Source organism: Hetaerina americana, unplaced genomic scaffold (assembly GCF_022747635.1).
Source record: "Hetaerina americana unplaced genomic scaffold, ioHetAmer1.1.p SCAF_1, whole genome shotgun sequence".
NCBI lineage: Eukaryota > Metazoa > Arthropoda > Insecta > Odonata > Calopterygidae > Hetaerina > Hetaerina americana.
This window is the reverse complement of record NW_027286069.1, coordinates 26,055,278-26,070,377: the sequence shown is the minus strand read 5'-3', so window position 1 is coordinate 26,070,377 and position 15,100 is coordinate 26,055,278. Positions and strand designations below refer to the sequence as shown.

Here is a 15,100-nt window from a genome sequence, read left to right as displayed (position 1 = left end):
GACCTGATCTTCCTTTTCCTCCTCATTCTTTAGGTTCATCAATTTTCGCCTACAAGATTGCACAATAATAATTTAAAAAGGATTAATGATCACCATTTATTTAACTAGGCAATCAGCGTATGTTGTCCAAACAAAAATATGTATTTATGTAGTGCTGTAAGTAAATAGCAAATTCCCTAGTTTTGGTTTTTACACGATAGACTGCCATCTATCATTGACTGTCAGAATGTGTGTAGGCTTACTGGTGAGATTGTGCATTTTGAAAAGCTTTACAATGGCTTATCTTGCGAGAGATCCATCCCCATGTGATTTTAGATTTTAAGGAATGACTTAAACACCTGCGTCAGAAATTCCATAGGTGCTGTCTACTGGAGAATCTTTTCATGATTGATTTTTTTTTTAAAAGACTGATAGATAGTTATAGAAGCCCCAAGAGTTCATGATTGAATGAATTTATTTGGAAATGCGCTCGTGTGTTTGTTGAAATGAAATTCTTTTGATGAACTGTAATTGAATAATTTATGTTTCCAATTTATGTTTTACGAGGGTCATCCGGAAAGTAGTACCCGTTCGTGCCGCATGAAGTGCTGACGACGCGAGTAGCCGCTGGACGAGGTCAGATAGCTTCAGTGGCTTGTCTGCCTTCTCTGAGCCAAGTTGCGTGACGCTAGCATTGCCTGTGTTGTTTCTGTGATTGTTTACAATGTTTAAAAAAATTGAGAACGCCGCCAGTTGTGAAGTGAGGGCAGTGATTAAATTCCTCAATGCAAGAAACGTTCGCCCATGTGATATTCATCGCCAATTAAAGGAGGTGTATGGAGACAATGTAATGGACGAGTCGTCTGTTCGGCGGTGGTGTCGCAACTTCAACATGGGGAGGGGGAACACACACGACGATGAGCGTTCGGGGAGACCGTCTGTCATTACAGACCAACTGGTGAGCTCAGTTGACGAATTCGTGAGGAACGATCGGCGCGTCACAATTGATGACATCTGTGAGCATTTTCCCAATGTTTCTCGAACAATTGTTCATGAAATTGTTAAACACCATCTGCATTATGCAAAAATTTGTGCAAGATGGGTCCCTCACGTATCTCAATGAGCTGGCGGCGAAGGACTATGCAGCAGGAATACAGAAACTTGTCACACGTTATGACAAATGCCTTAATTTGCTTGGAGATTATGTTGAGAAGTAGTTTAAAGTATCCTCTTTCAAATAAAATTTTTTATGTTTGTTAATATTTACTTTTGCGTCTTTATTTCACAAACGGGTACTACTTTCCGGATGACCCTCGTAGCATGTCATCAGGTCTCCCAGGGGCCAAACCCCTGGGAGACCTTATGACATGCTAAAAGCATTAGGATCTCAGGGGATACACAGATCACTGGGGACTTTACGATTTTTCAGAGAAAAATAATTAAAGTATATATATGATTAGGGTCATGGTAGTCCAGTGGGTAGAGCGTTGGACTACTGACTGGAGGGTCCTGGGTTTGATTCCTGGGCAAGTCTCTGGGCACCTGCAGCTCCACCCAAGCTAGGTGATTTTTTGGGTACCAGATCTTCCTGAAGAATTATAACCAGCACAGGGAAAGGAACTGGCCCCGCTACCCTGATGTGTGAATTTCACACGCCGTCGGGCTTAGTACTGGGTGAACTCTACCGTCACCTACCAAACCGACCTTCAGGTTGATTACTGTGTTTATGGTATATGATTAATATTTAAATTACTCATCACATGAGACTTGAAGATGCAAAGTATTTAACTAGCAGTGGGCTAAAACTGAAAAAGGTCTCTCTTCAACTTTTGTCAAGTTTTGCCCCTTATCTCTTTGCCAATATAACCTTATTTATTATTGATTCTCCTACATCTACAGATATCCACCTCCAAGTCACCGGCATACATTGGGTTTGATTTCCATTGTAATGGTCAGAGGCTCAGGAGTGTTGTTACAGGGTGGCCATGTCCAGCGCTGCCAAATAGGTGGCTACTGTCGGGGTCAATCTGATATGTCAGTTAATTTGGGTATTCTAATATCAAATAATAAATCTATCTTGAATACTGATTCTAAAACATTCACTAGCCTTGGTGGTGGTGGGATAATACCATCACCTGGTGCTGTTCTAAGGGTTTCAGGTATGATTCCCAGCTAGGTAGGTTTTCCTCCATGCAGGGTTTACGTATTTGTGGTTGTAAAATGTTTGCTTGATAATTGTTCCGTTGGATAGTCTTTAAACAAATAAATAGATACATATATTTTCTATAATCTTACTTGTACTTCTCTTGTCCTTCTCTTCGTTCTTCCACATCTACAAGCCTGTATTCATAAAAGTGTAACTGTGGAAGCATTGCCACGGCATACTTGCGGAATTCATCTTTCCTTTGCTGTGGATCTATTCCTTCACCCTCTCCAAATCTAGTATCCACTTCTTCTACTATTACATTATCATTTGGCTTTAGTCTTTTTCCATCTCCTAGTGGATTCTTTGAGCAGCATGGATTCCCTGCCATGTTGAGGGAATATAAGCCTTTGAATTTTCTCAGGTATACCATCTATTTGGAAAAGAAATTAAGTTCAGTTTATTTCCTCCCATGTCATTCAAATTTTTCATTTTAAATACGTTGCACCTAGGCCCCTACATTAAATATTTTTTGTCAGACTGGAAACAACTGGATTCCATCAGAGAATCATTTATGAATGTAATTGTTCTAACTCATGACCTATATGTAATTGATGTACTATGTTCTTTCATCTTTTAAAAGCAATTTCTGTTTTACTATGCATTTGATTTGCTTCCTGAGACTATGGATTCAAACAATTGGTCATAAATATGCCAAAAACTGGGTTTATATGCAGTAAAGTTCCAAAATTATTTAAATTTTGCATACACATGTGTATAATTTGGCATGCTCGCTGAACTTTAACCCTGTCATAAAAGAGTGCACTACCTTCATTATACTCGCCTCATACAACTCAGAGTATACTTATTCTATCATCTGATGTCAAATAAAACTTCAAAATTTGATAAAGCTTCATATATTAGATTATTAGCATTCACAATTATCATTTCTTCCCATGAAAATTTTTAGTAGCAATTCTATTTTTCAAATTGTAATATTTTTAATGAATTGAGCATTAAATGTTAGTTACCAATTTTTTTCCACCCTTAATTCATTTACAGTCATCTCATTATGAGCAGTTTTAAATTCAATCAAACGTTAGAAAATGTAAAAGAAAGATAGAAATAGCCTCCTCTGGACATTGCCCCTACATTATGGATATATTTTATAGGCTTATACAAGGGTGGACCCAGAAGTACCTGGCCTGACCTGGAGATGGCTGTAGTTGTTTGAATAATATCACTGTATTGGAAAGAATACAATCTATAAAGCCTATGTTTCAAGTTTGAAGATGCCACATTGTTTAGTATTTGTTTGGCAGCCATCAATAGTGAATATTTTCAGTGAATTTGTGAAAATGGAGAAAATTGGTCATCGTTATGTCATACAATACTTTTATTTGAAAGGCCTCAGCCCAGTCAGTATATAAGCTGAACTAGATTCTACTCTGGGTGAGTCTACTCCTTCATTTACAACAGTAAAATATTGGGTAGCAGAGTTTAAACGAGGCCGTTATTACAACATTTGAGCAAAGAAATCAAGCAAAAGCAGCTGCATTTGGCTAAGAAGAAAGTGTTGTTTCATCAAGACAATGCACCAGCTCACAAATCCATTATTGCAATGGCCGAAATTCATAAATTCAAGTTTGAATTGCCACCTCATGCACCCTATTTGCCAGATTTAGCCTCCCTTGGATTATTTTCTGTTTGCAAACTAGAAAAAATGGCTCGGTGGTCAAATATTTTCCAACCGTGAAGAAGTGATGTCGGCAATTAATGGCTATTTTTGAGGAGCAAGACAGTTCTTATTATAAAAAGGGTATCAAACTTATTGAATATTGCTGGGAAAAGTGTAAAGAGCTGAAAGGAGATTATGCTGAAAAATAAATACATTTTTTTCCAAAATATTTGTGTTTTCTTTGTTGGGTTGGGTACTTCTTGGGATTACCCTCGCACAATCCCTTTAAGTTACGATTTAATTCCTTAAGACATTTTCCCATGGCATTAAAGTCTCCAAAACTAGTATAGTCTTATGAGAATCATTGCACTAGAATTCTTGGTATCATACCCGGGACACCTAGAGGTGCAACTAAACACATTGGGTGCATTCAACAGTAATCAATAATTTATCTGCCTCCAACTCTCATTGGTTCTAAAGATCTTGAATATATTTTACATTTATAAGTGGATATTTGTATACAATCAAATTAACCAAGTAACACCACTGAGGTTACATGTTTGCATTCGCATCATCATCAGGTGAGACAAAGAAGACAGCACTTCTCTTGTATACTCAACAATGATGGGAGGAAAATGAGAAGGGGCATTGTGATGAATTCAATTTTAAAATTGCAAAATTTGAATGGAATACTACCATATTACAAAGGAGTGATTTTTATTTAATTTTACTTAATACATTTTAAGTAAAATTCAAATTTATTATCACTATTATTAATGACTTAAAATATATTTGTACCTATAAGTACCTCTACTTATTAAAGTGAAATACATAATTATAAAAAAGAAATATAAACAAAATCACTAGACATAAGTTAAATTGAAAACTATTGATCAAAAAAATTTTATTTTGATCCATCCACTGTAGAGGGAAGGGGCAGCTGTTTCTACTTCCTACATTTTGCAGAAAATCTTACAACTTGGGTGGGGTTGAATGGTATCCATTACCTTTTAAGTGTATAATTGTATATAGAGTAACACTTGAGTAAAATCCTATCTATTCTGCCAATTGGTTAAGCTCATGCCATTTTACTTAAAATATTTTAAATATTGATTAATATTTAAACCCTTTATTTTTTCACTCATGTCATATGAAAACGAGAGAAAAATACAACCAAAATATCTATATCATACAATGCACATAGTTTCTGCTGATGCATGTGGTAAAGGCTGTTAAGAAATGAGCCATTTTTTTTAACTGGGAAAAGAAGGTATTTATGAAGTGTTTGTACAGAAAAAGTAATGAAAACAATACATGTATAATACAAATTTCGCTGAGTTTGAGCCTCAATTGTTAACTTTGATGTATGCACAGTAAATCTTAATTTGATCAAAAAATTAAATAAACTAGAGGAAATATTAAGCCCTTATTTTATCCAGATGACCTACTCTGTAGACATGCACAGGGTCTTCATTATTTAATCAGAACAACTGGAGCGTTCTCAGTCTTACTGAAATTTATGATCTACTGTATCTAGTCTTTGTTCGTCAAGTCCAGCTCCCTTTGTGAATGTATAGGCTACCATCTTGGTTTCTGTAACATTTAATTTTTCATATGGTTTCAATAAGTGGCTTTTTTCCTTAATTAACCTTTGAACCTTCTGATTCCCAAGTATTCAGTATGTATTCTAAATATAGTACATATACCATTGTAATTTCCCCATCAAATTCTATTCACGCAGCCATTGTGAGGCATTTTTGGAGGGGGCAGTATGTAGGTACGTGTATGTATAGTGGGTCTGATTAAGTGAAACAGATTGTAGGATGGAGTCTCTGAAGGAGACCTATCTTCATTCTGATGAATCCAGGACTGAATAATAATAATATACTTTATTAATTCTGATAAATTTTACAACCATATTAATGCCATCAATATGAATATTACTTAATATGCAAACATCAATCTTAAATATGATGAAGATTGCCACAAAAAAATTCATCAAATCAGTGAAGTAGGTTAGCAAGTAACCAGGTATATACCCTATTTTTGATATTTGGGTTACAGTTTGATTTCAACTGAGTTGGCAACCTTTTATACTCTTTGCTATTCATGTTATGAAGTGAGTTGTGAGGGCAGTCAATAATAAGTAGCATTCAAATTAACTTTACCCCTAATGGTGAAATTATGGGTGTGAGATCTTAATTGGTAAGTTTCTAGATTAACTTCTTTTCATTTAGAGCCATAAAGGTATATAAACTAATTACAGCCATGATTCGACATGTAATAAAAATGGATTACAGGAATCAGATGGTAGTGTTTTAGCAATAGAATGTCTAGCTCTCTTTTGTAGTAGAAAGATTTGTTTAACATGTGTGGAATGACCCCATAACTCAATACCTTAATTCAAGAGAAGTTGAAAGAAGGCATGGCAAAGTGAATGAAATTAAAGGCCAGCTAAGAGCTGTCAGCTATAAAATGATGCCATTACACATTTAATTAGGGTATAGAAGGTTACATGTCAATCATTACTCTGAACATACACATATATAAAAGCGTGGAGACTCATCAAGCAAATATTTTTGACTGTTCGATCATACTTTCCCAATTTTCAATTGGCTGATTTACAAACCAACATCACCACATCACCTTCTTTTGAAGAAAATCTTGTAAAATTTGTATTTAATAATACTCCTCACTCATTTGGGATCACAGGAAAATTATGTGATTTATTGACTATATTTTCTGCAAAAGGTTTTTATACAGCAGTGAAACACTGCTGGCCACCCTCAGCTTTACTCAAGTTGGGTAAATTTACAAGCCCAAGATCTTCCAGAAAAACTTCAGGGGGTACTGGGTGAAAAACTGGCCTCCCCACCAACAAATGTGGATTTCACTTATCTTTGAGCTTAGTATTGAATGAACTCTAACCTCACCTATCAAACCTTTGGGTTGACAATTGGAGTTAGTCATTTAAATTTTTTACTGTAATACCAACATACAATTTACTCCTATGCAGGGAAGTGCATTCCACTCTGGCAGGAAAAATACATCTGGTTTCGATGGAATATGTGCTTCTGACTGGGATATCTTGAGCACTGACATTCATGTACTAAGACCATTTATCCAATACTTTATACCTATAATAAATATACCCAATATTGTAGTGTCAATGAATACCATAGAAAAATATTTGTGCATAACTTTCTTATGGTTGGTTAAATTTCTAATTGCTCAGTTATAAATAGGCCATTATCCATATGTAGGATGCAAAATTTACAAGTTCTCTAAAGAATAATCATACTATTTAGATCAAAGAATATTAAGGCGTTTTTTGTATTAAATATATTTCCCTTGCTTGGGCCTTAATGTGGTGGAAAGGTTTGTATTTTCCAATGACCACGAGAGCTATAATGGAAAGGAAAAGGACAATTGCTTTTGGAAGGAGTATCCATGTCAAATAGGTCAAAGAAAAGGAGCCAGATGAAATGTAGTCCATACAGCATCTGTCCCTCAGTGAGGGAGCTGCCAAAGTGTCTGATCACCATGTCCGCTTGAGTGATAGTGTAGCACTTCAAAATATTATCAAGGAAGGTGACGGGAAACCATAACTATTTGACCCATACGCACTGGGCAAGTCGTCATGTCTGACAGCAGTGGTGGCAAGGCCTCTATGGATGTCTTCATACAAAATCTTTGCACGATTGAGCTGGCAGTTAAGAGGAAGAAGACTCAGTAGAAGACTGCTTATGATAATAGTAGGGGAATAAAATGCTAGGATTATTTTTAGGACAGGGAAGTCAGACAACATCAAGAGAAAAATGGAGATGGAAAGTATAGATGTAAGGTTTTTGATGAGTATAGATGAAGGGATTAACAGGAATTATTGGAGAGATAATCACTGATCAATTCACAGCAGGGGGAGAAGAGTCACACATGGGTTGGCCATAGCACTGAATACTAACCTGGGATTAGATTGGTGAACATGTGAGTGATGAGATTTTAATGGTAAAGATAAAAGCAGACATGTTCCATCTTGTGATAATTCAGGTATACATGCCTACAAGTAGTAGAGGAAGGAAGCTATAGAGAGCTTTTAATAGTAAATTAGAAGAAATGATAGAGAACCCTACAGGAAATTCATATAACATCATACGTAATAGTGATGTGGGTTTGAAATGCAGGAAAAGGTGAAGGGAGAAATACCAAAGGGAAAAACAAATTACAAGCAATTGAGTTTTGTATAATAAACTTTAATAATATAACATCTGGTTCAAAAATCACCATAAATATAGTCATATATTAACAATTCCAGGAGAAACAGGAAGGCATAGATCATATTACATAATTGTTCGACATAGAGCTAGGAAGACCATCATTACTCACAAGGCTTTCCAGAGATGAATGCAGATTCAGATCATAATTTAGTTTTAAGATAATGAAAATTTAAATAGATTTAACTGGGTAAAAGGGTACTAAAGTAGAATATGAAGCTTTAAAAAGAAGTAAAAAGAAAGGAAATCTACTAAGAAAATCCTGATATAATTTCCATTTTATAGAAGGGCATGGTGGGGAAATGGTAGTCCAGGGGTAGTGTGTTGGATTACTGACTGGAGGTCCTGGTTTTGATTCTTGGACATGTCTCTGAGCACCCCTAGCTTCACCCAAGCTGTGTTTTTTTTGGGTGCCAGAACTTCCTCGGAAACCATAGGCAGCACAGGGAAAGGAACTGGTCCCACAACCTTGATGTATTAATTTCACAAGTTGTTGGGCTTATTATTGGGTGAACTCTACCTTCTCTTACCTTCCTACAAAACAACCTTTGAGAAGGTTTTATAGGTGAGGGTAGAGTTATCATAAAGCTTTAGCCTGCTGGATGAGAAACAGAAAAGGAATGTGATAGATGAGGGGAGATTGGGTCCAGGAATATAAATTAGTGAGACAGAAGAATTGCTATAGGCAATGAGGTACAATAGGACAATAGGAATAGATAATATGCTTGTAGAATTTAAATTTTTCCTTAAACGCTTATCAAAGAGTTTAATGAAAAATTGGAGGATGAGATTTTTTGGAATCATAAATATTTTTACTGCAAAAGTAATATGGATGGAAGACATACTTAGATCAACTGATTACATTCTCAAAAGTGTAGCCTGAGTGTTTTTAAGGACTCAAGGAAAAGTTAAATTTCACAAGAAGCTAACATAGAACTGAGAATCACCCGTAGAGGCAACAAAATTGAATAAATAAATAGCTAAGGATCTGTTTATGGTTAGAAAGAGAAGAGGAACATGTAATACCATTTCAATAAATTATTTTGTTTTAAGATATTTATTTTTATAATTTTATTTTAAAAGACAAAAGAAGCATTTGCGGGAAGCAAATTGATGGCAGGCACACCAAATAAAGAAAAGATTAGTAAAGACTTCACAATGAAGTATAACACTGCATGGGTTGGAAACCTGATCTCTGAGGTAAGAGGACAAGTGGAGAGGTTTTTGGAATATGAATATAAATGAGAATTGAGACAATAATTTGGGCGGAGAGGATGATGAATCACAAAGTTTCCAATGTGGAATCATAAGAGAAGCAAATATTATGCAAAAGTTGAGGGGCAGAAAATGAAGATGGGGAAAATAATAAAGGTAGTCAGATGTTGTAAGCAGGGATATTTTGATTTTGAAGGGAGAATGTTAGGTATGTGGGACAGTGGAAGAGAGAGAATTGGCTTTTTAGATGGAATGAAGCAAGTTAGAAGGTAAGAACTTATAAGGCTAAAATAAATAACAATTATCTAGGACATATAATTGTTAGCGACTGTCCAAAATCTACCATAAGTTTACCCTTGACTGATAATATAAATATTATATATATATATATATATATATATATATATATATATATATATATATATATATATATATATATATATATATATATATATATATATATATATAGTGTGTGTGTGAGTAAAAAATTCATATATATCCATACACTAAAAGATGGCAACAACCAATGAATACATGGAATCATGCTTGCCCCTGTGGCTATATCTACCGTAAGTATACAGAAGATTAGAGCCAGGTGATTGAAATTAACTGCCAACAACAAAAGGATAAAAAAATAAACAATATTTACAGGCCAACAGAATATGCTGAGTTATTGCTTTTTTGCTATGATTCGTAAGTCGAAACAAGGCATAGATTTATTTGCCCTTTTATTTGCTAAATAAATTAACTTTCAGCAAATCAAATATTAAAAAATATGAGAATTAATGAAATAGAATTTTCTTGTTAAGTTTGCTTTACTTCACTTGTTAGTACTGGGGCTCAGCTGTTCTAGACACCTTGCAAGTTCCATGAAAGTGGCTACCTACATGGCGATTGTTTCAAACCTGAATTGAGTTAAGCTTTTGTAATTTAGAATTTTCTCAAGAAAAATACCCACAAAGAAAAATATTGGGAGAAGAAAATTGTGTACAGCGATGTTTCAGTTAGAAGTCATTAATTTCACGAAAGAAAAGGGATATCGCGAGGCTGCAAGAAAATTTAATGTGGAAGAGTCCAGCATTAGGGAATGGAGGAAAGGAGAAGCGGTGACAAAGTAAGTAAGTAAGTAAGTAATTTTATTTGCCCAGCAGATTTGTACAATTGTAAAAAACAAGCACAGATATAGGACACGTCAATGTTATATAAAGAAATGATAAATACTAAGTACATGTTTAAATACAAAGAAACTCATGGGACAAGAAGTTCATTAATAGAATAAAACATTTTACAGAGTAAATATTTCTGAAGGTTGAGCTTAAATATAGGCAGCTTATGTTGTGCTTTCAGTTCTTTAGGAGGTTTATTAAAAATCCTGAGGCCCATATGTTTAGGTCCATGGGCGGTGGTACAGGTTCTGACAAAGTTTTGGTGGAGGTCAGCAGAATGCCTTGTGTTATAATTGTGAACGTTGGCATTGGAAAGATAACTAGAGAAGTTGCTTTTGACATACAAAGATGCGCAATACATATACACGCAGGGAATGGGTAAAATTTTCAATTTTTTAAAGAGGGGACGACAGGATGCTGCATGAGTAGCAAAGCAAATAAGTCGGATGATCCGTTTTTGAATTTTAAATATAATATTTGCATTAGGTGTAGGGCCCCATAAAAGAATACTATAAACAACATGAGAGTAAAATTCACTAAAATAAAGAGACAATAAGACCTCAGTATTGATGGTATGCCTAATGAATCTGATAAGATGACAGAGTGAACTCAACTTATTACGAAGTTTGAGAATATGGTCATCCCAAGACAGACGACTGTCAATAGAGATGCCTAGAAAACATGATTTACTTTTTTGTACAATAAGTTCGTTATCAATATTTACAGTTATGCAAGCAGCTGATTTATTCTTATTAGCAAAGTAAATTAAAGAAGATTTACTAACATTGAGGAGGAGGGAATTGAGGAGACACCACTCATGTAACAGCTGGGTAACGGAAACAGAGGTTAATATTAGTGTGTCTACAGAGGAGGCAGACACGAGGACATTTGTGTCATCAGCATAGACGACAGGCAGCACGCCTGGTACAGAGTTCAGTAATGTTGGTAGATCATTTACGTACATAAGGAACAAGATTGGGCCCAGGACAGATCCCTGGGGTACACCACATAGAACACTTTTTACTGGAGAAAGGAACTCTCTTCCTTGTTTACTTAAGGCTACACATTGTTTTCTGTCCAGGAGATAGGATCTAATCCAGTCTAGGGAAGTCCCTCTTATTCCCAGGCATTCAATTTTTCGAAGTAAGAGGTTGTGATTGACAGCATCAAACGCCTTCGAAAAATCGAAAAATAAGGCAAGAGATTCAGATCTATTGTCAAGATCAGAAGTTATTTTGTTAACTGCTTGATATATAGCTGTGGATGTAGACCTGAGTTTCCTGAAACCATGTTGGTTGGGAGAAAGTAAGTTATGGGATTCCAGAAATAATATTAAGCGATTGTAAAAAATTAATTCAAATATTTTACCGAATTGGTTGAGCAATGAAATGGGCCGATAAGAATTCATATCGTCTTTAGGTCCTTTGCCCTTGTAAAGGGGCAAGACTTTCGCTACTTTCAAGGTGGCAGGGAATTTCCCTACCTTTAGAGATTTGTTAATTAAAAATAATAATGGATGCTTAATTGCCTCGTAAGATTTCTTAAAAATAGTGGCTGGTATTCCATCAAGACCTGCAGAGTATTTATCACTAATTTTGGACATTGCCTTAGTTAATTCATGTTCCGAACAGGGATATAAGAATAGCGAGTTACAAGAGTTGGAAATAAGGGGATATTTGCCACTGTTACACTGATTTGTAGGAGTTATCTGAGATAGGTAATGTTCATTGAGGGAGGATGCCATCTGTATAGTATTTTGATTGAGCTTTCCAGAAGTATTACGAAGTACAATGTCAGAGTTGACATTTGAAGTGTTTACATCGAAAGAAATGCTCAAAGAGATACAAGAAATGCTTCTGGCCTGGACTTAAGAACACTTCTTGAATGTACTACGAAGAAGTACCTAATTTATTTCAGAATTATTTTCAGTGTACACACAATTGGGCTTTTACTCCTGGTGATTTTTTTCATTTTGAAATTTTAACCGCTTGAAGAAACTTCATAAAAAAAGAAGTAATTTACTTTTCATGTAGGTTATTATCACCAATTCCTGATTTGCCTCACATCCTCAGCCATCTGGTTTTCTGATAGAACTTAAATATTTTGGTCATTCATGGGTCAGCAGAGCTTACTGAGAATAATATTAGACATTTGAGTACTTACATCATCCCAATCACTGATTTTGTTGTTCCCAAGACTTAATATCTTGAGATTATACAATGAATCTAAGTTTTCAATTTTCAAGATTTGATTTTCAAACAGAGTCAAAATTTCAAGTTTTGTCAATTTATCTAAGTTCTCAATATTTCTGATGTAGTTAAAGGAGAGACTTAGTTCCTTCAGGTTGACTAAGGCATCAAGGTTTTCTATTTTTTCAATCATGTTATTACTGAGATTAAGTTTGACCAATGCTGTCATCATCCAAAGATGGTCAATAGCCAATATTTCTGTTGGATTAGATACAAAGAGAGAAAGAAATAATGCTTTTCAAATCATGTAGTTTTAAAGATACACTAGCATAAAAACAATCTAGGTAGTTAAAAAGTAGCGAATAAAATTACATTAGGTATTATACAATTTTTTATCTTTCATAGTTTTTATAAGAATTAATTATATTAAATTACCTTTATTTTACAATGTTATAATTGAAAATAATGTATATATCAAATGATTTTAAATTCAAAATGAATTAAGGCAAAAGAAAAAATGTGCAGTTCAAAACAATTTCATGTAAATCAGCATATACAATAAAATAAAAAATGAGGCACATAATTTAGAATTATAGAAATTAATAGCTGCTGAACCTACTTTCATACTATTAAGTTAGCATTAAATTTACTACTTACTAATACTTAAAGTATTATGTATTTAGCAAGCATGAAGATTGCTTTTTCAAGTTTTTTAACGAGCAGAAAATATATCTCAGGGTGAATATGTAAGCTTTATGGGGCCAGGAGAAATGGAAAACCTTGAGAGTCAAAAATCAACATCAAAATAGCTCAACAGATCATGTGTATATGCTCTTATTATGAATTAGTGGAAAATTATGGATGCATGTCTCCAGATTTACACACAGATCTACGCAAGTTTTTATTAAATACTTACTTAAAATCTTGCACTAAAAATGGTAAGAGGCAGGCCATAGAATACTTCAAGAATCTATGAATAATTTGATTCTTCTGCATGATATAATTGATTTTATATTTTAACATTTTATCCCCTATTTATAAAATGAACTACAGTTTACTGTCAATGGAATAGGCATATCGTTTAGTTAATTAACCATTAGAATGTCTCAGAGCATAATTATTAGCTATTAAAATGTCTCATAATTTCAAGAGCAGAGTTGTTTCAATTAGCAATCGTTTAAAAATTGCAATTGATTTAAAACCTTACTTGGCAAGTTTTCCAATGACCTTTCCTAACTTAATAGATGAATTTATTGTAATTCAAATGGTGGGTAATATGAAAGGGTAAAGTTTGGCCGGTGAAAGGCCAGCCATTTAATCCAAAACTGTTTTCAATACTGCAAGAGGAATATCCCAGGAAACCTTTGTGAGAAAATATTTATGACTCAGATTTTCCGAGATAATTTAAACCGATTTTATAGATACTTGCTAAATATAAGTACATACATCTATATATATCAACTACTCATCATATCAACATTGGCTTTGCTGTAACTTACTCTTGCCTTCAATTAATGTAAGCCAGAAATTATTCTCAACGGTGAATGTCTAATAAAACACGTAAATCCTCTTTTTTAAATTTCCGGACAAAACAATGAGAAAGGAAATCCTAAACAGCACACGTATCCAAAAAGTGCAATGGTAAGTGAAAAATAAAACTACCTGAGGTAGATACGAATTTTTGTCACACGTTCATCATCCTCAGTTACGCACTTTTACCTTTGAATCGGTGGAAATGTAACTCTTTCTGCTAGCGACGCAATGGTGACGAAAAATTATAAGGAATCCCTATAATATAATAATACTTGTTTGGAAGATTCTCCTCACAAACAACTAACACTTCAATTCACTTTGTTCAATAAATTTGTTCCCATTTAACTGTGGTAATCTGTGATAGTGGAACCAGTCTGAATAAGTGAGAATATCGACTGCTCTAAAGTTGAAAACATTAACTAGGGAAATTTAAGCTAGCTATAGACCTCACGACTCTATTAACTTTCAAGAAGAAGACCTCAAATTAGTGTTCAATGCATGTTCATCTAGAGAGGTAGCTTACAAACGTTAATGCCGGTGGGCAATGGCTTAATAAAGTGCAAGAAAATTTTATAATTCCTTACGAAGACATAATGGTAATGGAACATAGCCAGGGTGCATATAAAGTAAACAACATTTAGACAATGGCAAACGAGGCCATTAACTTACTTAAAAATTCCAACCTAATTGAAGTAACTTCCGCTAAAATAATACCCTCTTGCAGTAACAAACGGCCAGCTTCTCCTTTGGGACCTTCTTCATCCAAAGCTTTACGAATTAAATCCTCATCAATAATACCTGACTCTAATATATTAAACGACACTTCTGGATCAAAACGTTCCATTTCTTATTTTGTTTTCATTGCTATGTTAGAAGATAATTCTTTCGTTTCTAGGGGACAAGACGCGTTGCCATGGAAACATTTT

General features: G+C 34.6%; 1 long non-coding RNA gene across 1 annotated transcript; it reads right to left on the bottom strand.

The window, feature by feature from the left end:
• Window position 1: 1 nt before the first annotated feature.
• Window positions 2-15,068, bottom strand: LOC139700763 (uncharacterized). Its single transcript, XR_011703885.1, has 3 exons — window positions 14,844-15,068; window positions 2,275-2,555; window positions 2-49 (listed from the first exon to the last, which is right to left on the bottom strand). It is a non-coding gene; the product is annotated as an uncharacterized lncRNA (long non-coding RNA).
• Window positions 15,069-15,100: the final 32 nt, after the last annotated feature.